A 22,482-nucleotide genomic window follows, 5' to 3' on the forward strand; every position below is an offset into this window, starting at 1 on the left:
AATTCAATCAAACACTAACCTAGATGTTGCTATCACAGTACTGTGTAGATTTGATTAAATTCCATACTCAGTTGACTTTAAGTAAGAGAGATTATCTTAGGAAATCTGAATAGGACTGATTTAATCAGTTGAGCTTTAAAAGTGGAGTTAATGCTTCCTTAATAAAGAAGAAATTCCACCTGTGGACTGCAGATTTTGCTACCCATGCCTGAGATTCCAGTCTATCCTAAAGATTTTGGACTTGCCACAATCATGTAAACCAATTCCTTGCAATAAACCTCTTAATTTGTATCTCTTCCTGGTTCTGTTTCTCTGGCTGAATGCTGATGAATACAGGCCCAACAATATGTCAATATATTTCCTTTTTTAATTCACAAAAGTAAGATATTTTAATTTCAGTGAATTGAGACTATTCTTTTCCACTCTGACTTGCCCCCTGCCACACCTGTGCAGTAGTGTTTCAGTGGCCACAGATATTCTGAGGATCTTGCTCAGAAGAAGTTGAGTTAGAGCTATATTTAGTTTGAGTTTACTAGAATTTATTTATAATTCACAGTCACATCCATGAATAATTATTTCTAGCCATACCTTCCAGAAATATTATTACTATCACTGTGAAAATACACCTGGGTTTTGATTCAAAGTATCTAGAGATCATATCAGAATATGAACATGTCCTAGAGCATCTGGGGCCAGATATATGTGGGTAGTGAAAATTTTAAAAAGTTGAAATGCATGAGCCAGAGCTGGTCAGTGGAAAAGTTTTCCAGTTGTCAGGCATGTAAAATGTAAGCAAAGGAGATGATGATGCTCATGAACGTTTTATGAAAACAAGAACATATTAAATAACACATTGTATGTACAATCATGAATGCATAGTGAAACTTTTTTTCTTTTTTGATGGAAATTACATACATAGAATTTATAATCTCTATGCTTATAGAGTATGAACTTGTAGCAGCACTGTAAATAGTGTCTAAAGTTTCCTATGTTTTGCCTTTCAACAGTCAGTAATAAAAAGGTAAACTTCAATTAATCATGCTAAGGAAATATTGAATTATCATTTCATTCTCTTTCTGCAAAATGTTTCTTATGAAGAAGTGATCACAGGGTCAAAACTCCAGACAAAAAAGTATTTGACAAGTGTGTTAGATAGCTAAAGATTTCGCAATTTTTCTTGATTTTTGTGACATTTGTTGAATTTACCACCTTTTAAAAATTTGTAACTTGTCATTTCTTTTTCATTCTAGATAGATATTCATTTTTGTGAATATAAAATCATGAATTTATAATTGCAAATTTCTTTCCTTAAAGAGAGCTCTTCAAATTGTATAATCTTTTTTTTTTTTTTTTTTTTTTTTTTTTTTGAGACAGAGTCTTGCTCAGTAGCCCAGGCTGGAATGCAGTGGTGCCATCTCGGCTCACTGCAAGCTCCGCCTCCTGGGTTCACACCATTCTCCTGACTCAGCCTCCCGAGTAGCTGGGACTACAGGAGCCCACAACCACACCCGTATAATTCTTTTACTTTTATTTTTAGTAGAGACGGGGTTTCACCATGTTCACCAGGATGGTCTCGACCTCCTGACCTTGTGATCCACCCACCTCGGCCTCCCAAAGTGCTGGGATTACAGGTGTGAGCCACCGCACCTGGCCTAAATTGTATAATCTTAAATTCTCACAAATTCGAGATCTTCCCACCCACCTCTGTGTGTGTGTTTGTTTTGGTGTCCCTTAACAGTTTCCTGCTTCATCACACTGTCCAGAGCTTCCCACTGGGAACATACTCTGACCTCCTTAATTCCCATTTCCTTTTTCTTCCCCAAACAGGAAGGATTAGCCATTATTCATGCCATTGTCAAAACCTCATGGCAACAAAAGTTCTAGGGCTGGAATTGCAAAGATGATTACAAAAGGGAGCTCCACAATCAGGTGATCCAGCATTGATAAGGTGTTTGGACTTGATTATATGAAACGAGATTTCTGTAATTCCTAGAGCTTGTTCTTTAATATGCATTCTTTTAGGGTTATCTTCTCTGCTAGAAATTATAAAACAGTTTGAGCTAAAGACTCAAAGCTAAATAAGCCTCAATGTGTGCTATGTTAATATAACATTCCAAACAACTCACATCTAAAGAATATGAAGATCTGTCGTTATTTTTAGAATTATGACATTTTTATAAGAATAAATTTGCCTTGGGCAAATGGCACCTGTAAATGGTACTGATTTAAAAAATAAAAAAAGCAAACATTCTACTATATGTAAAAATCTGAAATGATATCTGCTCTGGCTTGGAGGGAAGTTTGTTGTTTTTTTAAAAAAAATATGATCACGGAGATAATGAAGTGGTTAACGGAGTATGGTACTGAAGAAGTCTAACCTATTCTAATACGATGAGATAGATCCCCACACAATAGTTTAGGAATCTTATTCTAAGTAATACTTAGGCAATATCGCTTTGATGCTAGTGCTTACTGAAGGGAGTGACAGATCTTAGTGTGCCACTTTGTGTGTCATTGAATGGCTGCTCTGAGAAGCAGGAAGGTAAACCCAGCATTGCAGTCATAGTCTTTGGAATGAAGCTCATGGTGAGAACCAAGAGCAGCTCCAGTAGGAAAGACGGGGCAAGGTCAGAAAGGAGATTAAGATCTTGGAAGCAGAGTTGTCCCAGAGGTACCTGCTAACTGTTCCTATGTACCTGCTGTGAGCAGACTACTGTAACAGGCATATAGGGAGTTTCAAAAAAATCAGATCCTGCCCTGAGAAAGAAGAACATTACCTTCAAGTAGCATTTACTAAGCTTCCATCTGTGCATATTTTGGGGAATGGCAGTATGCCAAGAAATTTCAACATATCATATAACCAACACTCAGGGGGTTAAAATCTAAAACAACACCAAAATGCTTGGTTTTCTAAAATGAATTGTGAAACTTCTTCCTCTTGAGTTATTGTCTACTATGTATCTATAGGAATTGGCTTTCCCTTCTAAAGAAACAGAGACTGCATATTTTACATGTTTCCTCACACTGTGATATGTACAGTGAGAATGCAGAGATGGCTAAGAATGATATTTCCCAATGCTCCTGCACCTATCTGCACATGGCTATCTGACTAATTCTCACCAATGAAACATGAGAGGGAGAGTCCTCCTTTGCAGCCAAGACTTTTAGGAACCTCATGTAACTTCTCTATCTCTTTTTTCCCTTCCACCAGCTAGAGTCAGATGACTATAAGTCCCTGGAATGATGATGCCACAAGATGGAAGGAGTCTAGCTACGTGATTTGTTGCATGGGTAAAAGCCAACTAGGAATGTCCTTCCTCAAATTAATATATTACCCAGAGATAAACACTTACTATCTGGAAAAAAAATAGTCTGGCTCTTCTTGTTCCACAGCCAAGCATTATGTAATTCAATGCCCTACATAAAGGCACCTAATACACATTCACTGAATTTAAAATGATAGGCTAAGACAGGCATTTAAGGTGCTGCATAGAATCCCAGGCGCATTCTATCTAATGTATTGTAGTTACTTAGAGTGAGAGGGGAAGTGATAGAATGGATGATGTGTAAATTAAGAGCAAGATAGAAATAAAAAGTAGGAAAATATTCAATGTCTGAGTTTCAAAGAGTCATGTGAGGTGGACAGTTGCAGAGTTGCCATCTATCATCCATTCCCCATCCTTACAGAAATATCACCACAATTATATTCGATAAGTCCAGATTCTCCCACCTTCAGTAATGTTCTTGGTCTCTTCGGGATATGAAAGTAAAGTTAGAACTGATGCAGTCATGTCACTTCTGCAAGATAAGGGCCTGTCTGAAAATGACATCAACTTGTGGAATAGAACAATGCCAAGAGACAGAGATAGATGATGTTCAGCCCAAGAAGCCAAGTGGATCTGAAGTTAGCACTGCCCTATATGTGTTTCTTATAGTAGACCAATTCCTCTTTGGTTAGGCCAATTGGATTGGGTTTTCTGCCACCCATAACTATAAAAGCTCTAACTAATGCATCGTAGAAGATTTTGTGGTATTGGCAATATCCTGCCACTTCTGGGTGCAGCTAGTAGTTGTGTCAGATCCCTCTGATGGTGAGTCAAGGCCATTCCGGTGGAAAACAAGTTGCCAGAAGCTATAATACTTGAAAATGAAAGTCTGGAGTATGCCAGGACTTTATTCCCCTTCTCCATAAAATCTCCATTAATTGTTCTTTTCTAAACCATCACAAAATTAAGAAAGATTAAAATTCCTTAATAAGGATATTTTCTCAATTTTATCCTAACTATGCTTAAAATAACTTTCTAAAACTTGGCATCTTAATTACTCCGTAACAAACAAGATGAATAAAAATATGTGTGCCATGCACATAACAATTTATTTATAGTTCCCTCAGGCCCTGCTTTCCCACACTCTTACCACTCCTATGCTTTTCCCATATAGAAAATCTGAAGCTACACAAGCTAAAAGTCAAGTTCCAAAATTCTACTTAATAGAGAGAACCAAAAGCATGACCAAAATAGTTCCTCAGAATCAGGAGGTGAAACCTAAGATTCATACTGAGATTGGAATTCAGACCCAAGGGCCAGGAGTCAGATAAGATAATAACAAGGAGGTGGTTAGTTAAAAAGAGTGAATGGGATGCTGTCTGAATTATTTTGGAAACAGTTACTAATGACAGCAATCAGGCTTTCACATGATCTTTATGACATGTCTCATTTGTTGCCTAGATCCATTTAAAGGACCTAGGAAATGATCAAACCTGAAGCTTGGATCATTTACTTAAAGTTTCTAAAGACACAACGGCCAGGCTCTATTCACATAGACATTGCCAAACCAAATCCCCAAACTTGTCACGTTTTTTGTCCCTCTGCCTCTCCATTCTCTAGACTGGGGACTTTACATAAGCACTAACAGGCAGTCTAGTCCTGGTTTAGCACCACCTCCACCCCACCCCAGACATTGCTGAACAGATACTCCCTCCAACTACCATCTGGTATTTTCACAGATCAGCTTCAGACAATCTATTGAGCAAAATAAGGAAGGAGACTTGCTCTAGTTGCAATGTAGGAGGTCACAAGTTTATATTCCATTTATGCCTCCACTAATTCTATTTGTTTCCTTCGCATTAGGTGTTCCAAGATAATGAATACTTCCATAGCAACAAAAGTCTGACAATAAACCGTTACCTTGATTTTCACATTTTCAAAGAAAAATCCCTCAATGGCAACTAGACCAGAAGTCTCAGCACTGAATATGCAATAATGGCTACAAGGTGAACAGTTTTTCTATTCCATTTTCTTAGCAACATCATTGATTGATTTTCTTGGAAAGGAAGTTAGATTGGATTAGATAATCTTTTTGTTTCAGTCATGTAGCTTGTTATTAGCAATTAATATATGCAGTAGCTTTTGAAACAACACAAGTAATAAGTGACTTCAGTAGAAATTCATTATATTCTAATACAAATGATTTACAAATGCAATTTTATTTTAAAATTTCTATCCTTTCTGTCTCCCTGATTATAATTGTCAAAGTATTCTGAAAGTAGAAAGCATGTATGACTGAAAAAATGGTATAAAATATTTCAGATATAGTATATACTCTATAGGTTGAATTCAAAAGACTGCTGTCACTGTACATTTTTTCCCTAACAAACCATCTTTTTTTCTATGCATAACGTATGGTGAGGCAACATTCTTTACATTGTGTTAAACAAGAAAACACTTTGTAATGAATTGAAGTTAAGGAAAGACTACAACTATCAGCCACAGGAACTTGAGTTCTGGCAATTTTGAGGGTTTAAGGCTCACAGATTTTAGCAGCTATGTCTGCATAAGGACTTGATTGGATCAAAATAAAGAACACAAACATGAACAAGGGGCTCCCTGGAAATTCAGAGCTTCAATGAGTTAAGCACAAGTCCTAAAAGGACATCTCCCTAAATATTGACATTAAACGTTTTTGCACTGGCTTGACTGGGTATAACTTTAAAATGAAATACTAAGTGAAATATCTCTATAATGAAAACTATAAAACACTGACAAAAGAAATGGAAGGGGACACCAAAAAATGGAAAAAATTCCATATTTATGAATTAGAAGAATCAATATTATTAAAATGTTCATACTACCCAAAGCAATTTAGAGATTCAATGCACCCTCTATCAAAATACCAATGACATTTGTATCAGTCACGGTCCTCTAGAGGGACAGAACTAATAGGATATATATATATATATATATCTTATTATGTATGTGTGTATATATCCCATTATATATAAACAATTATATATATCCTATTTTTATATATATCCTATTATATATGTGTATATATATCCTATTATATATAATATATATCCTATTTTGTATATATAGAACTAATAGGATATATATATTTGATTTTATATATACAGAACCATATATATATATGAAGGGGAGTTTATTGAGGAGCATTAACTCATACAATCACAAGATCCCATAATAGGGTATCTGCAAGCTGAGAAGCAATGATGCCAGTCCAAGTTCCAAAGCTGAAGAATTCGAAGTCTGATGTTTGAGGGCAGGAATCATCTAGCATGGAGAAAGATATAGGCCAGGAGGCTAAGCCAGTCTAGTCTTTTCACATTCTTCAGCCTGCTTTTATTTTGGCCATGCCAGCAGTTGATTGAATTGTGCCCACCCAGATTAAGGGTGGGTATGCCCTTCCCACACCACTGACTCAAATGTTAATCTCCTTTGGCAACACCCTCACAGACACACCCAGGATCAATACTTTGCAGTATTTAACCCAATCAAGTTGACACTCAGTATTAACTATTACAAGTCCACACCTTGTCAACTTGAACCCATATACATCTCCTAAGATTATATATAATCTTCAAATAAAGAAAATAAGGTCATAATTATGCCTAACATAATACAACTATCTTTCATGCAACCAGAAATGCACCAATTCCCAACCCAAATGCTATTACATAAAGTTAACAACACTTAAATGCTCATATGAAGTCAATAAATATTATGTCACATGTTAAAGGAAAAAGGAAATGAAATGAAAATATTTTCTTAGTACAAGTGTATACATGCACAAACATGTTTTTAACAAAAGAAGAAGGACATATTCATGACAATTATAGTTCTCGTTTCTGCAACTGGTCATGTGGTTGTAGGCTGGTATTGATAACTACCTTCTTCTACTACTCATTCCGTATTCCGTTTGCCTTCAGCAAGCACCTCAGCAGGTCATGGTTTTTTCCCTGGTGGAGTGACCCAAACCTTCATTCCTGAAAGGTCTGGACCCTTTGTAGTCCTGCCTGGATTGGACTATTGTAGATTCCCATTGACCTTCATCACAGGGCATAGTAATACTAAGAGACGCCCTAAAGCATCTCCTGTATTACACATACACTTTTCCTTACTTCCATTGTGGAATAGTAGACTGATTTCATCTTGATAGTCCAGATCAATCACCCCAGCCAACACTGTAACTCCCTTCTTAGCATGTTGGCTTAAAGGTAGGAGAAGCTCAAAGTGTCCAGGTGGCAATCTTAACTTCTAGTTTAATGGAATTGTTATTGTGTCTCCTGGTGGCAGTGTTCCTCCCTCCAGAGCTAAGGCCTCCAGGACAGCAGAACATAATGTCATGGGAACAGGAAGCAAAAATTTTCCTAGTGGATCACTAGGGGTGATGGTGAATGGTGCCATTTCCAATTCCACCCCTTGATTCCTGGACCGGTGAAACCTGGCTACAGGAGAAACAGTGCCATATATTGGACACTGATTCAGAGCATACACAGCCTTCTGGAGAACTTTGCCCCAGCCCTGCAATGTATTGTCACCTAGCTGGTGTTGTAATTGTGGCCTCAAAAGGCCATTCAACCATTCTTTCAGTCCACCTGCTTCTGGATGATGGGGAGCATGGTAAGACCAGTGAATTACATGGACATGAGCCCACTGCCACAATTCCTTAGCCATAAAGTGAGTGTCTTGGTCAGAGGTAATGCTGTGTGAAGTACCATGAGGGTGGATAAGACATTCTGTGAGTCCACGGATGGTAGTCTTAGCTGAAGCACTACATGCAGGATAGGAAAACCCATATCAGGAGTAAGTATCTATTCCAGTAAGGACAAACCTCTGCCCTTTCCCTGATGGAAGTGATCCAATATAACCAACCTGCCACCACCAAGTAGCTGGCTGATCACCCCGAGAAATGGTGCCATATGGAGGGCTCAGTGTTGCTCTCTGCTGTGGCAAAGTGGGCACTCAGCAGTGGCTGTAGCCAGGTCAGCCTTGGTGAGTGGAAGTCCAGGTTGCTGAGCTCATGTGAAACCTCCATCTCTGCTACCATGGCCACTTTGTTCATGGGCCCATTGGGTGATGACAGTGGTGGCTGGGGAAAGAGGCTGAGTGTTGTCCACAGAACGAGTCATTCTATCCATTTGATTTGTAAACACTCCTGCTCACATCACCCTTGGTGAGTACTCACATGAAATATAAATATCTTCACAGTTTTTGACCACTCAAAGAGGTCCACCCACATACCTCTTCCCCAAATTTCTTTGTCACCAATTTTCCAATTATCCAAGTCCCTGACCATCCAGCCAAACCATTGGCTACAGGCCATGAATCAGTATATAATCACACATCTGGCCATTTCTCCTTCCATGCAAAGTGCACAAGCAGATGCATTGCTCAAAGTTCTGCCCACTGAGAAGATTTCTCTTCACTGCTGTCCTTCAAGGATGTCCTAGAAAGGGGTTGCAGTGCTGCAGCTGTCCACTTTGGGGTGGTGCCTGCATATCGTGCAGAACCATCTGTGAACCAGGCTGTAGCCTTCTCTTCTCTCAGCTGATCATAGGAAACTCCCCAAGAGGCCACTGGTGCAGACTGTGGGAGAGAAGGCAAGGTGTCAGGAGTGGAGATCATGGGCATTTGAGCCACTTTCTCGTGTAACTTACTTGTGCCTTCAGGATCTGCTCGAGCCCAGTCATGTATATTCACTTCCATTTGATGATGGAATGCTGCTGTTCAAGACCCACTTTATGGCTAGATGGGTCAGAAAGCACCCTGTTCATGATAGGCAGTTCAGGTCGCATGGTGGCTTGATGACTCATAGTCAAATGTTCAGTTTTCATCAAAGCCCAGTAACAGGCCAAGATCTGTCTCTCAAAAGGAGAGCAGTTATCTGCAGAAGATGACAGAGCCTGGCTCCAAAATCCTAGAGCACTGTAATAAACCTATGGGGGCCTGTCAGAGGCTCCAAACAGCATCCCTATTTGCCACTGACACGTGAAGAACTATTAGATCTTCTGGGTCGTATGGCCCAAGTGGCAGAGCAGCTTTCACAGCAGCCTAGACTGTTGAAGAGCCTTCTCCTCTTCTGGGCCCTACTCAAAACTGGCAGCCTTCCGGGTCACTCAATAAATGGGCTGGAGTAACACACCAAAATGAGGAATGTGTTGCCTCCAAAATCCAAATAGGCCCACTAGATATTGTCCCTCTTTCTTGGTTGTAGGAAGGGCCAAATGCAGCAACTTATCTTTCACCTTAGAAGGAATATCTTGGCAGGCCCCACACCACTGAAACCCTAGAAATTTTACTGAGGTAGAAGGTCCCTAAGTGTTAGTCAGATTTATGGATTTATTTCCCATTCTCTGGCACACAGATGTCTCACCAATAAGTCCAGTGTATTTGCTACTTCTTGCTCCCTGGATCCAATCAGCATAATGTCATCAATGTAATGTGGTATCTTATGGAAGCAAAAAGTGATCAAGATTATGACACAAAACTGGAGAGTTGATATACCCCTGAGGTAGGACAGTAAAGTTATATTGCTGGCCTTGCCAGCTGAAGGCAAATTACTTCTGGTGGGCCTTATGGACAGGAATGGAGAAAAAGGCATTTGCCAAATCAATGGCTGCATACCAGGTACCAGGAGATGTGTTAATTTGCTCAAGCAATTAAACCACATCTGGTACAGCAACTGCACTTGGAGTTATGACTTGGTTAAGCTTATGATAATCCACTGTCATTCTCCAAGATCCATAATATATTCTTCACAGGCCAAATAGGAGAGTTGAATGGATATATGGTGGGAATCAACACCCCTGTGTCTTTCAAGTCCTTGATGGTGGCACTAATCTCCACAATCCCTCCAGGGATGTGATATTGTTTTTTATTTACTATTTTTTTTAGGTAGAGGTAGCTCTAATGGTTTCCACTTGGGCTTTCCCACCATAGTAGCCTTCGCTCTACCAATCAGGGAGCCAATTTGGGGGTTCTGCCAGCTGCTAAGTATGTCTATGCCAACTATGCATTCTGGCACTGGGGAAATGACCACAGGATGTGTCCAGGGACCCACTGGACCCACTGTAAGTCAGGCCTGAGCAAAACACCATAATTATCTGACCTCTGTAAACCCCTACTTTAACTGGAGGACCACAATGACATTTTGGGTCCCCTGGAATCAATGTCAGCTCAGAGCCAGTGTCCAGTAGTCCCTGAAATGTCTTGTCATTTCCCTTTCCCCAGTGCACAGCTACCCTGGTAAAATGCTAGGGGTCTCCTTGGGAAAGGATGGGAGAAAGATTAACAGCATAAATTGTCAGTAGTGTGGAGGGGTCCTTCCTCAAGGGGACCCAGCCTCCCTTTCATTCAAGGGGTTCTGGGTCTGTAAACTGGCTCAAGTCTGGAAATTGATGGAGGGGCCATTATGCTCTGCTTTTATAATTCAAATTAGTCTTTTGTTCACTCAACCTGGAAGTTTTCTGCTTATATAAATTAAGTAGGAATGCAGTAGGCTTCCTATCAATTTCACTTCTAGGAACACTGCAATTAATTAGCCAATGCCAGAGCTCTACACGAGTCAGACTATTCTGATTGCTGCTTTGCCTCTGCTGTCTATTACAGTAGCTATGCCCACCTTACCTTTGATGGTTGAGTACCTCCACTTGGGCCCTGCCAACTTGGGATCCAATTATTCCCATTGCATGTAAATTTTGTAGTTGAGTGACTATGGTTCCCACTGTTAGATCTAGAATGCAGAGAAGGGCAATCACAGAGCTCTTCAAAGATGTAGGTGCTTCCCTCACAAATCTATTTCACAAAGCACAGTTCAAGGTTGTATCTTCTGGACCCTCCCAGCTGGGATGAATGGGTCTAAAGTGACTAATCCACTCTAGCATCCCAATCTCCCTAAGCCTTTGGATTCCTTCCCCTACATAAACCAAGGAAAATCAGGCATTTCCAGCTTGCTCACAGTAGGCCATCTTTTAATCCATATTTCAGCTAACCAAACAAATAAACTATTAGAACCTTTTTTAACTCCCTGAGCTACAACATTAAATGCAGAGTCACTATTTAGTGGGCCCAAATCTATAAATTCAGCCTGATCCAACTCTATGTTCCTTCCACCATTATCCCACACCCTTAATATCCATTCCTATGTCCGTTCTCCAGATTTCTGCTTACATAAATCAGAAAACTCAAGCAGTTCTTTTCAAGTGTAGTCCACCTCCTCATGGGTCATACTCTGAACCTCAACTAAAGCCCACTGGGACTTTAGTCAAGTTATAGGTCTAGAAGAAAACAGAAGTGTTGGGGGTGGCTCCTGAGGAGAATCAACATTATTTTGCCTGGCAACTGCATCAGGGGAGGACATCATTGTTGTCTCAGGCAGCACGGGGTTTATCTCCTCAGGCAAAGGTGGAAAGGCTGATGGCATCATGGGTCAGGGAGGGGATGTTGCCACTACTGGGGATGGGGAAGCTCTGTTTCTTCTGGCTAAAAGTTTCATCAGAGTTTACAAGCTCAGTGTCCCCAGCTTCATCAGGGTCGTCCCATATATCCATTCCAAGTTGCAGGGTTCTATTCTTTTTCAATCAATACCTTCACTTTAACAGTAGATACCTGGTGAGGCTGTGCATGCACCTTTCATTGCAGGTCAGCCACTAGCATGATAAGAGCTTGTTTCTGATTTTCCACAATTTCAGCTCTTTCTCTACAGAGATAAGACTCACTCAGGGCAAGATTAGCAGATTTGAGGCTCAGTATCTGCTTCTGAAACCGGGAGTTAGAATCCCTGAGTTCATCATTTTCTTTCATCACCTTGTCCAGTGAACTTAGAAGGAAGCAACCAACCAACCAATATCATTATGTTCCTCGGTTCTCCACATATAGTCAAAGGTATTATGTGTACAGTCACTAAACTCCTTGCCTCTCACGAGTGGTGAATCAGGTGTGTCAAATGAATTTATTTTGCATAACTCTTTAAACAGTTCACACCAAAGACTACCAGTGTTCTCCACACTATTAGAATGGACATAGAGAGTGGAAGGATGGTTACCAGATACTGGGAAGGGTAATGTGGGGTGGGGGCTGAAAAGGCAGTGGGAATGGCTAATGGGTACAAAAACATATAGAAAGAATGAATAAGACATAGTATTTGATAGCACAATAGGGTGACTATAGTCAATAATAACTTAATCATACATTTTAAAATAACTTAAAGAGTATAATTGGATTGTTTATAACTCAAAGGATAAATGCCTAGGGGATGGACAACCCATTCCCCATGATGTGCTTATTTCATACTGCATGCCTATATCAAAACATCTCATCTACCCCATAAATATATACATGTACTCTGTACCCACAAAAATTGAAAATTAAAATTTAAAAATGTAATGAAATACTTTATTTTATTTTTCTGGAAAATGTGATTGTGGCTTTAGGGAGCTAACAAATAATACTCCTCGCTTTCCTACCACAATAGATGCAGGAATCTGATAGAGATTAAAGCATGAACATTATTGATAAAAGCTAGAATGGAGAATGTGGCTTAAATGTTCAGCCTCAATAGATTTCCTAACAGTTTGCTCCATATTGAATTTTCCTACAGGCAGTAATGAACAGCTGTATGCCTTTCCTGCAGAGACACCCATTATTCACTTAATAAATATTTATTGAATGTCAACTATGGGCCAGAAACTGTTTTTGGTGCTGAGGATTCAACAGTGAACAACTCAAAAAGTCACTGCACCCAGGGAGTTCAAATTCTAAGTAGTGAGGAGGTCTTGAGTCTGCTAAGACTTGAGTTTGGCTGCAGATCTAGAGGAAAGCAGAGTTTTTGGGGGTAGGTCCTAAAGAAGATCAGCAATATCTTGGAAGGCGACTACCTCAGGGGAAACCATTGCAGGTGTTTTAGGCAAAGTGAGACTAACTTCCTGAGGAAGAGGTGGTAAGGTTGTTTCTTCTGGTGAAGAAGGCTTGGTGTCATTTACAGGTTCAAGACACCAGCTTCATCAGAATCTGCCCGTATGTCTTGATTCCAGTTTTTCAGAATGCCATTCCTTCCAACCAATGCCTTAACTTTAACAAAGGGGCCCTGTGTGGTTGGGCATTCAGTTGACATTGTAATTCAGCCACCCACAAGGTGAGACTTTTTTGCTTTCATTTTCATAAACTTCAACCCTGTGCCTACAGAAGATATTGGTTTATTTCAGAGTAGACATAGAAGATTCCAGGTCCCTTGTAAGAATGTTGAGCTAAGAATTTAAAGCCCTGAGCTTATAATTTTCTTTCCCTAAGTTCTCAGGTATTGTTAGAAGCAACCAACCAACTCTATCTTGCTCATTTTCACTAAAATATTCTATTGGCAGCAAATACTTGAAGACCTGAAATGCCTTTTATAAGCATTTGATTGAAGGTATCTAAAGGAGATAATTTGAGTAACTTTTTTGGCCATGAACTACCACATGCCATGAACTACTTGTGGTTCCTTTACCACTGGAGACATGGTCATTAGTGCCTTTAAATCTAATTAGATCAGAGATCCAATGATAGAAAACTCAAAACCAATTCAAATAACTCATCCTTGAGATTCTGTTCTCTGGAACCACTCTCAGTATGCAATTCTGTTATCAGGATTCAGTCAGAGAAGCAGACCCACTTGGAGGTATGTATCTATATATACATCTACCTATGTAACTATTTATCTGTCTGTTTGAATATCTATCTATCTATCTATCTATCATCTATCTATCTATCTATCTATCTATCAAGACACTTGTTATAGGAATTTGATCTTTTTTAAAAATTTTTTGAAACAGTCTTACTCTGTCGCCAGGCTGGAGTGCAGTGGCGCGATCTCGGCTCACTGCAACCTCCCCCTCCTGGGTTAAGCTATTCTGCTGCCTCAGCCTCCCGAGTAGCTGGGATTACAGAAATGCACCACCATGCTTGGCTAATTTTTTTTTTTTTTGTATTTTTAATAGAGACAGGGTTTCACCATGTTGGCCAGGCTGGTCTCGAACTCCTGACCTCAAGTGATCCACCCGCCTCAGCCTCCCAAAGTGCTGGGATTACAGGTGTGAGCCACCACGCCCGGCCAGAATTTGATCTTATATAATCGTGGGAGCAGCCACACACAGTCTCTGTCAGATTGTTGTCTTCATATCTGAAGCTAGAGTATGAAGTCTGCAAGACAGTCACTAGAGAAGGGACAGTAAATGTAAATGCGGGCAAACAAGATTAAGCTGGACCCCAAAGCACAAGATGGAACCCATGAGGAGGGACTAAAACTCTTGACAGCTCCTGTTGCTTCTGACCACAATAATATAGATGTTCGGAAGATGTGTTCGGAACATACGCACCCGCATACAAGTTTAAAAAGCTAAAGGAAGATACAGAGGAAGGGGAGCAGTTGCAGGCCCAGCAACTATGAAGATGAGCTAGCCAGCGAAACCACATGTGAGCTATAAGGTGGCTGATGTTCCCCTGCATCCTTACTAGAATAGAAACTTACTCTGATAGACATCGTCCTTCCTTTCTGCAATGTTTCTGTCAAAACTACAATTCATGGATTTCCTGTATTCTACCCAGCATCACCTCTGACCACACAGTATCACAAGGAGCCAAGGAATTTATTTCATGGCAAATGGAAGTATAGCAATTAACTCATGCTTATGGAATTCATGAAACTTACCATGTTCCCCTTTATTCTGAATAACTTGACTTGTTAGAATAGTAAAATGATCTTTTGAAGACTCAGTTACTGTGTGAGCTAAGTGATATATTGTAAGCTTTTTTCTCCAGGATTCATTAACACCCTAAATCAACACCATTATATGGTGCTGTTTCTCTCATAGACAGAATTTGTGGGTCCAAGAATCAAGAGGTGAAAATGGAACTGTCTCCTCTCACTAATGGCCTTAGTGATCCATGAGCAAAACTTTTGCTTCCTGCTCCCATGACTTTAGGTTTAGCTGGCCTAGAGGTCTTTGTTCCAAAGGATGTAATGCCCCTACTAGGAGATAAAACAATCCATTAAACTGGGAGTTGAGTCTGGCTCTCAACACTTTCAACTCTGCATGACACCGAATCAACAGGTGAAAGAGGGGGTGACTGTACTGCTAAAAGTCAGTTTCTGACTGGTGAAAAGAGAGGAATTGAGGTTGCTTTATATAATGAGACAAATAGGAAGTTTGTTGGAATACAGAAGATGCTCTGGGACACCTCTTAGTACATTCCTGAGAGCAAAGTCCATGGAAAACTGCAACAACCCAATTTAAACAGAACTGCTAAAAACTCAGACCCCTCAAGAGTAAAGGTTAGGACCACCTCACCCAGGAAAAACATCATGACCAGTTGAGGGACTTGGTTAGGGCAAAGGAAATAGAGAAAGGAACATGGAAGAAGGTATGGAAATACCTGAGACTAGGTTATTTATGAGAAAAGAGGCTTAATCAGCTCATGGTTCTGTAGGCTGTTCAGGAAGCATAATGCTGGCATCTGCTCGGCTTCTAGAGAGGCCTAAGGAAGCTTACAATTTATAACTATAAATATTGGCTATGCTATGTGACCAGTTGTAGAAATGAGGACTGTCATAATTATGAATTATTTCTTATTTTTATATAAATATTTTTGTTTTATTGCTTCTTTAATCCTTTATAATTTAACATAAGACATGTTAATAGTGGTTGTTTGTATTTAAGTTACGGGATATCAAAGTGGAGTGTGAACCAGCCAGGAGGAGAATGAATAACACCCAAAGACAAAAAAGGATTTATCGTCTTTTCTGGGGAAAGGGTTAGTGTGCTTTTCAGTTGCATGTGAAATAGTTGTAGCATAGTAGGAAGACATATGACTTTGTTATTGTTATTTCATATGAAGTATGGTGTAAGGAGATATGTATAGATGCCAAGTTAGCAAGAATTGGACCATGGTATCTTGTCAACTTGACTAGGTTGAATTACATTTTTCAGAATTCTATTTCATGTAAGTTTTCCATTAGGGAGGGTCAGAAGAAAGACTTTCTTTTAAAAGACTATGGGGCAGAATGATATATTTAAATATCTACATGTAGGTAGATAGGTAGATAGATAAACATACAGACAGAGATATCTCTGTCTTTGTTCAGATAGAATAGATATCTGAACAGAGATAGTTCAGATAGTTCATATATCTGAACAGAGATAGAGATATCTCTGAATATATCCATATATAGATATATTTATATCTATCTTCCCTTTCTAACTACCAGAGCTATGAACTCAACATTTAGTATTAAATGTGATGAAAACTGTCTTACAGAAACTGCCTAACCAGATCAGCTCCACAATTGTTCTATATAGTCAAATCCCTAAAACAAATCCTTTTACAAATCTTTCTTTTTTTGTAGATTTTACAAAATCCTACAACAAATCTTTAGATTTATAGATCCTACAACAAATGCTTTTAGATCTATAGATCTTGTGGTGGTTTTGCTTCTCTAATTGAACCCTGATATAATATATTCCAAATATGGAGCCAATAGAGTTTGCTAACATATTGGAGTTAGGGTACAAGAGAAATAAAGAGGTCAAAAATGACTTCAAGGTGTCATTTGGAAACTAGAAACTAGAAGACTGAGAAACTACAGAGTGAGAGGGCTGAAATTGAAAGGGTTTAAGGGAGAAAATTAAAAATGTGTAGCAATGTTATATTTAAAATACCTACTAGACATCTAGATGGGGGTGTCAGGTAAGCACCTGGGTTAACAAGTCTAGGGGCTTCAGTGAAGAGCACGTAACTAAAGGAAAAATGGGAAGTCACCTCAATATCATAGATAATGCTAAGGTTGTGGAAATGGATGCGGGCACCTAGGAAGTGAATAAAGAAAAAGAAAGAAAATAATCTAAGAAGGAAAAAATGAAAGAAGAAAAAGAATTAGAAAAATGAATAGGATTCATCAGAGATTAAGAAGGAGTAGCCAATACGGTAGAGAAAACGGTATCTAGCTATGTCAAATGTTCCTGATAGATGAAGACTAAAAATATAACATTGAATTTAGCAATGGAGAGGTCACTTCTGACTTTGAGTGGAACAACTTTAAATAGAGTGATAGAGGCAAAAGCTTAACTAGAGCTGACTCATTACAGAATGAGAGGACAGGAAAGTGGAGACTAAAAATGCAGTCCACTTTTCTCAGAAATTCTAGTGTCAAGTGTAGCAGGAAAATGGTAGAAGCTGGTGGGAGATATGGGATATAAAACACCTTTATTTTTAGATGGGAAATGTTACAGTATGTTTATATGCTGATGTATCAGGCCATTCTTGCATTGCTATAAAGAAATCACTGAGACTGGGTTATTTATAAGAAAAGGGGTTTAATCAGCTCACGGTTCTGTAGACTGTACAGGAAGCATAGTACTGGCATCTCCTAGGTTTCTAAGGAGGCCTCAGGAAGCTTACAATCGTGGCAGAAGATGAAGGGAGACCAGGCACATCACACGGCAAAAGCAGGAGCAAGTGAGAGAGCCAGTGGGTCGAGAGAGGTGCCACACACTTTTAAATGACCAGGTCTCCTGAGAGTTCACTATCACAAGGACAGGACAGAAAGGATGGTGCTAAACCATTCATGAGAAATCTGCCGCTGTGACCACCTCCCACTGGCCCCACTTCCAACACTGCGGATTACAATTCAACATGAAATGTGGGCAGGGATGAATGTACAAAGTATGTCAGCTGATATGAATGATTAAGATCAATAAAAGAAATTAATGATTGGGGAAAACTGCTAAAGCAATGCCCTTGGAAAGATGAAATGGGATCTAGAGCACAAGTAGATAGGTCTTGGATTGGAATGCAGGCTGTTTATGTGTAAATGAAAGAAAGGCAGTTATATGAGTTTAGGTATAGACGGATTAGTAGATTTGGCAATGGGAATCTGTGGAAGTTCTTTGCTGATTAATTCTATTTTCTCAGTGAAGAAAGGAGCAAGGTTTTCAGCTAATAACGTGGTTTGGGAAGGGAGTTTAATAAGAGAAGATAAAGAAAGAAATACTCATCTAGGAGAGTAGGAGTGTGGATGGACTAGAAAAAAGGTAAAATTGCTGGGAAGCACTTGAGTTTGGTAGACATGGATTTAAGAACAAAGCCTATCTCAGTACATCTCACTGTAGAGAGGAGCAGGACACAACTCCTTCGTGCAAAGTCAGATCTGAAAAAAAAAAAAAAAAAAAAAAAAACGAGAAGGAGTAGAGCCAACCATATTCAATTTCTTCTTCAAAGAAAGTGGTCAGATAAATCAACCTAGTTCCAGTACAGAGAAGAAAGCAAAAGGGCAGAGAAAAGCTGGAAGTATCTCTTTTCTGGGCTTTTTCTCCTTAGGAATGGAATAGTTGAATATGTCCTTCCTTCTCCGAAAACATGAAAAGGAGGGGTAGGTGTTCCCCTAACATGTGGCATCATTTAATAAGGCCCCAATGGGATATGCATTCTGCACACCATACTACAGGATTTCTTTAAAATAGTTCTTAAAGAACCCATCCAATTTTATGCAAATATTCAAAAGTCCTTAAAGGGATTCATTTTAATTATTGTAACAGAAAAAGAAATCCTTGGTCCCCAACATGCAAATCTAAGGCACAAAGAAATCATAGGCTCTGGTAAGCGTTTTCTAAAAATATATCTGAATTTTTGTTTTTTGGCTCAGTTGGAGTTACCTGATCCATCGGTCACTAGCAGGGAGCACGTCATTGTGGGTCCCTTCAGAGACTGTCCTCACGCATTCATCAGTCACACTTCCATATGTTAGGTATCACATAGAGCTGGAGCTACAGTACAAGGGAATTTGAACACAAAGGCCTGAAGTTGAAAGCCCCAAAACTGAAAATGCTCCAAGTAATCCATGACTCACCTTGTTTGTATAATTGCAACACACAAACATACAAGTTAATCCTGTCTGGAGTACAAAGATGACACGAGCCAACAACTTCATGGCTAAACTCCTGGTTGGGTCAAGATTCTGAGTACAGTACAGTTGGCTTTGCAACAGTTAGATGATACTGTATCTGGGCTATCTGATATAGAAGAATATGTAGAGAAGAAATGTGAGTGGCAAAAAGAATATCGAACTCCCGGCCCAACCCAGAATATTCTAAGTGTTGGCAATAGTAGAGAAGGCTATGGCTGCTGAGAAGTCCTTCCAACAATAAAATTGTCTCTTTATGAGATCTTCGAATGACAAAGTAAAGTTTTGCATTTAAATGTAATCAAATTGTTTAAAAATACATAGCAATTGAAAATGTTAGGAAATTCTATCTAAACATAAATGTGTAAAATGATAGTTAATTTTATTTTGACATTAGTTTAACATTCCAGTTAAACTTGGGTAAAATTTGAGATTTTAATGAGATGCTCATATAAGGAGAGCTAAATTTCAATATAGTTGTAGTTTTCCTATATCAGAAACTGCTCATTTAATTTGACGGAAGAGCTATATAAATTCAAGCATAAGTGCCAATACATACGGTAACAAAAAAAAAAAAATAAAAGAAACTCTCTTTCATGTTTAGTACTGGTTCTCTGCCCCAACTACAATTAGATTCACTTGGGGAAATTTTTTAAAACTATTGATACCTGGACCCCACTCCAGGTTAATTGTGGCATAATGAAATGGGGAGTGGGGATGTAGGAAGGCACAGATGAAGCTCAGAAGCTCCTCAGGTGACCCTGTTCTGCACCACGATCTACAACAATGAGTCTCAATCTTGCTGTACTTAGAATCACCTGGGGAGGAAACCACTGCAGACCAAATTGCATCTTAGATCCATTAAATCAGAAACTTGGCTTGCTGGATTCAGGTACAAGTATTTTCAAAGCTCCCCAAGTGATTATAATATATAGCCAAAGTTGAAAACCACTGCTTTGGAGCCTGGTCTAATGGAACAAATTGCATTGATTTACTTCCCTTAATATTACTATGTATAGCTAACTAAATAAGATGTATTATTTTATGTTTCTTCTTAATATTGGCATAAACCAATAAATTAGTGTATGTATGTTTCATTGATAGAATATATGAATATTATTTTTGTGCCAGATATTCCATCAGAAGCAGAAATGTTCACAGAAAAGGGGCACAAATTTTAGGGGCAGAGTAAGATGTGAACCATACAATCAGCTCTGAGCACCCTCCTCTGCCCACTTGCCTCATATGGTTTTAAGGATGGCAAGTGCAGATAAAGCTGTGAATGAGAAGAGGAACAGAGCAGTCATCATGGAACATGAGAGAAGCTACATGTTCAAGGCCCCAGAACCACAAGTAGAAGGAGCCTGGGTCCCAGTTAATTTTGTGGGTCTCATAGTCCTGAATTGCCTGCCCAGGCTTTAACATGAAAGAGCGGCCGGGCGCGGTGGCTCACGCTTGTAATCCCAGCACTTTGGGAGGCCGAGGCGGGCGGATCACGAGGTCAGGAGATCGAGACCACGATGAAACCCCGTCTCTACTAAAAATACAAAAAAATTAGCCGGGCGTGGTGGCGGGCGCCTGTAGTCCCAGCTACTCGGAGAGGCTGAGGCAGGAGAATGGCGTGAACCCGGGAGGCGGAGCTTGCAGTGAGCCGAGATCGCGCCACTGCACTCCAGCCTGGGTGACAGAGCGAGACTCCGTCTCAAAAAAAAAAAAAAAAAAACCATGAAAGAGAACAATTTCTCTATTTCATTTAAACCATAGTTATTACAGAGTCTCTTTCAACAGCCAAACCTATTACCTAACTAACACAAGTCATGACCAGGTAGTCTTACTAACAGAATATCTCATATTCAATTAAGTGTTTTAAATATATACCATTGTTACTGCACCTGAACGACCGAAAACTTCTGTGAGAAGACCAAAAGTCTGTACTTAGTAGAAATTTTCCTTCTTAATTTTAGCATCTACGGAAATGTGCCCCATATTTTGTCCTGTGAATGACTTTCAAAAGTTCAGACTTGTGTAATGCCCTGTAAGTTGAACCAAATATTAATTTCTTTGCAATACATAAAGATTTCATTTAATATGAAGATAATATATGTCTAATGTAGTAGATGTCAAGTATAGTATGTGTTTGGCATTTAGACCTTATAAAAATAAAAATTTGCTAGCTCTTGTCTACCATGTAGGTAACATATTCCCATTTTGTAAATAAAACAATTCCAGAACATGCTTCAATTCTCTTAATTCCATGGTTTTTTCTATATTATCTCGTGTTGCAGTTAAATTTAATTCCAAATTTATACTATTTTAAAATCATTATTGGTATTTCTGTGAATTGTAGTTAGTTTCAATTTGAAATTATTTTCCTCGCAATTGTGCTTATGCTGCAATTCACAATGATGACACTGGATGGCACCAAATTTTACCTTTTAAAGTTGATTTTCCATTGAAACTAAGACTGGTGCACAGTAAATATTCAAGTTACAGAACTTACTCAAAAACTGAATACTTTAATCACATAAATACAAACCCTAATTCCCAAGTCAATGAATTAGGGAAAACCAACATAATTGCACCACATGTTTGTAACTGAAGAAACAAATTATGTACATAAATGAAGATTACAATTCTAAAGTGCTGACTGAAAGTGTATTGTATGTAATAACATCAATGGGTGTTTAAACTTGAAATTGTGTAAACCAAAGGAAAACTATTCAAATACATGAGTCACAGCAAATTCTAGGAAACTTGCAGTATCAAGACAAAGAAAGTAATGCAAATATGCTCCAGTCACAAGATTTCAGGTTGGAGAATATCTAAAGCTTACTGCAACCATCTATTTTCTTGGACAATCTACTCTGAGAGTTCACTCTGATGTTTCATGCCCTTGGCGAGTTTTCTAGTCTTGCCATGGTCTATAATTTTCATATCAGTGTGGCCTTCACTTGAAGGTAATAAGCCTTCAAGATGCAGTTGTTCCTGGCTCAGGCTTCCTCTTTCCTCTTCCCTCTGAAGGGAATTTACACACTGAATCCCAAATTGTATATGCTGGCTGATTGTGCATCATAACCAGTCTTCGCACATACTACCACTCAAAAAATAAGTGCGCAAGAGAAGGAAGAAAACCAGAAGAGTATAATACAACGGAAGGCAAGATAAGAACCTTGTGAGACTACTACTTTCTTCCAATTGGGCAGACCATTAGCTGGGCGTTGTGGCGGATGCCAATAATCTCAGCTACCGGGA

At 39.2% G+C, this 22,482-nt stretch overlaps 1 long non-coding RNA gene across 1 annotated transcript in view; it reads left to right on the forward strand.

Annotated features, from left to right (window-relative positions):
• Positions 1-16,060, forward strand: part of LOC134737041 (uncharacterized) — a 69,576-nt gene extending 53,516 nt beyond the window's left edge. The window contains exons 2-3 of the long non-coding RNA XR_010121592.1: positions 5,130-5,272; positions 15,992-16,060. This is a non-coding gene — a long non-coding RNA (uncharacterized lncRNA). The remainder of the gene's footprint in view (positions 1-5,129; positions 5,273-15,991) is intronic.
• The last annotated feature ends 6,422 nt before the right edge of the window (positions 16,061-22,482 follow it).

This window comes from Symphalangus syndactylus, chromosome 6 (genome assembly GCF_028878055.3).
Source record: "Symphalangus syndactylus isolate Jambi chromosome 6, NHGRI_mSymSyn1-v2.1_pri, whole genome shotgun sequence".
Classification (NCBI taxonomy): domain Eukaryota; kingdom Metazoa; phylum Chordata; class Mammalia; order Primates; family Hylobatidae; genus Symphalangus; species Symphalangus syndactylus.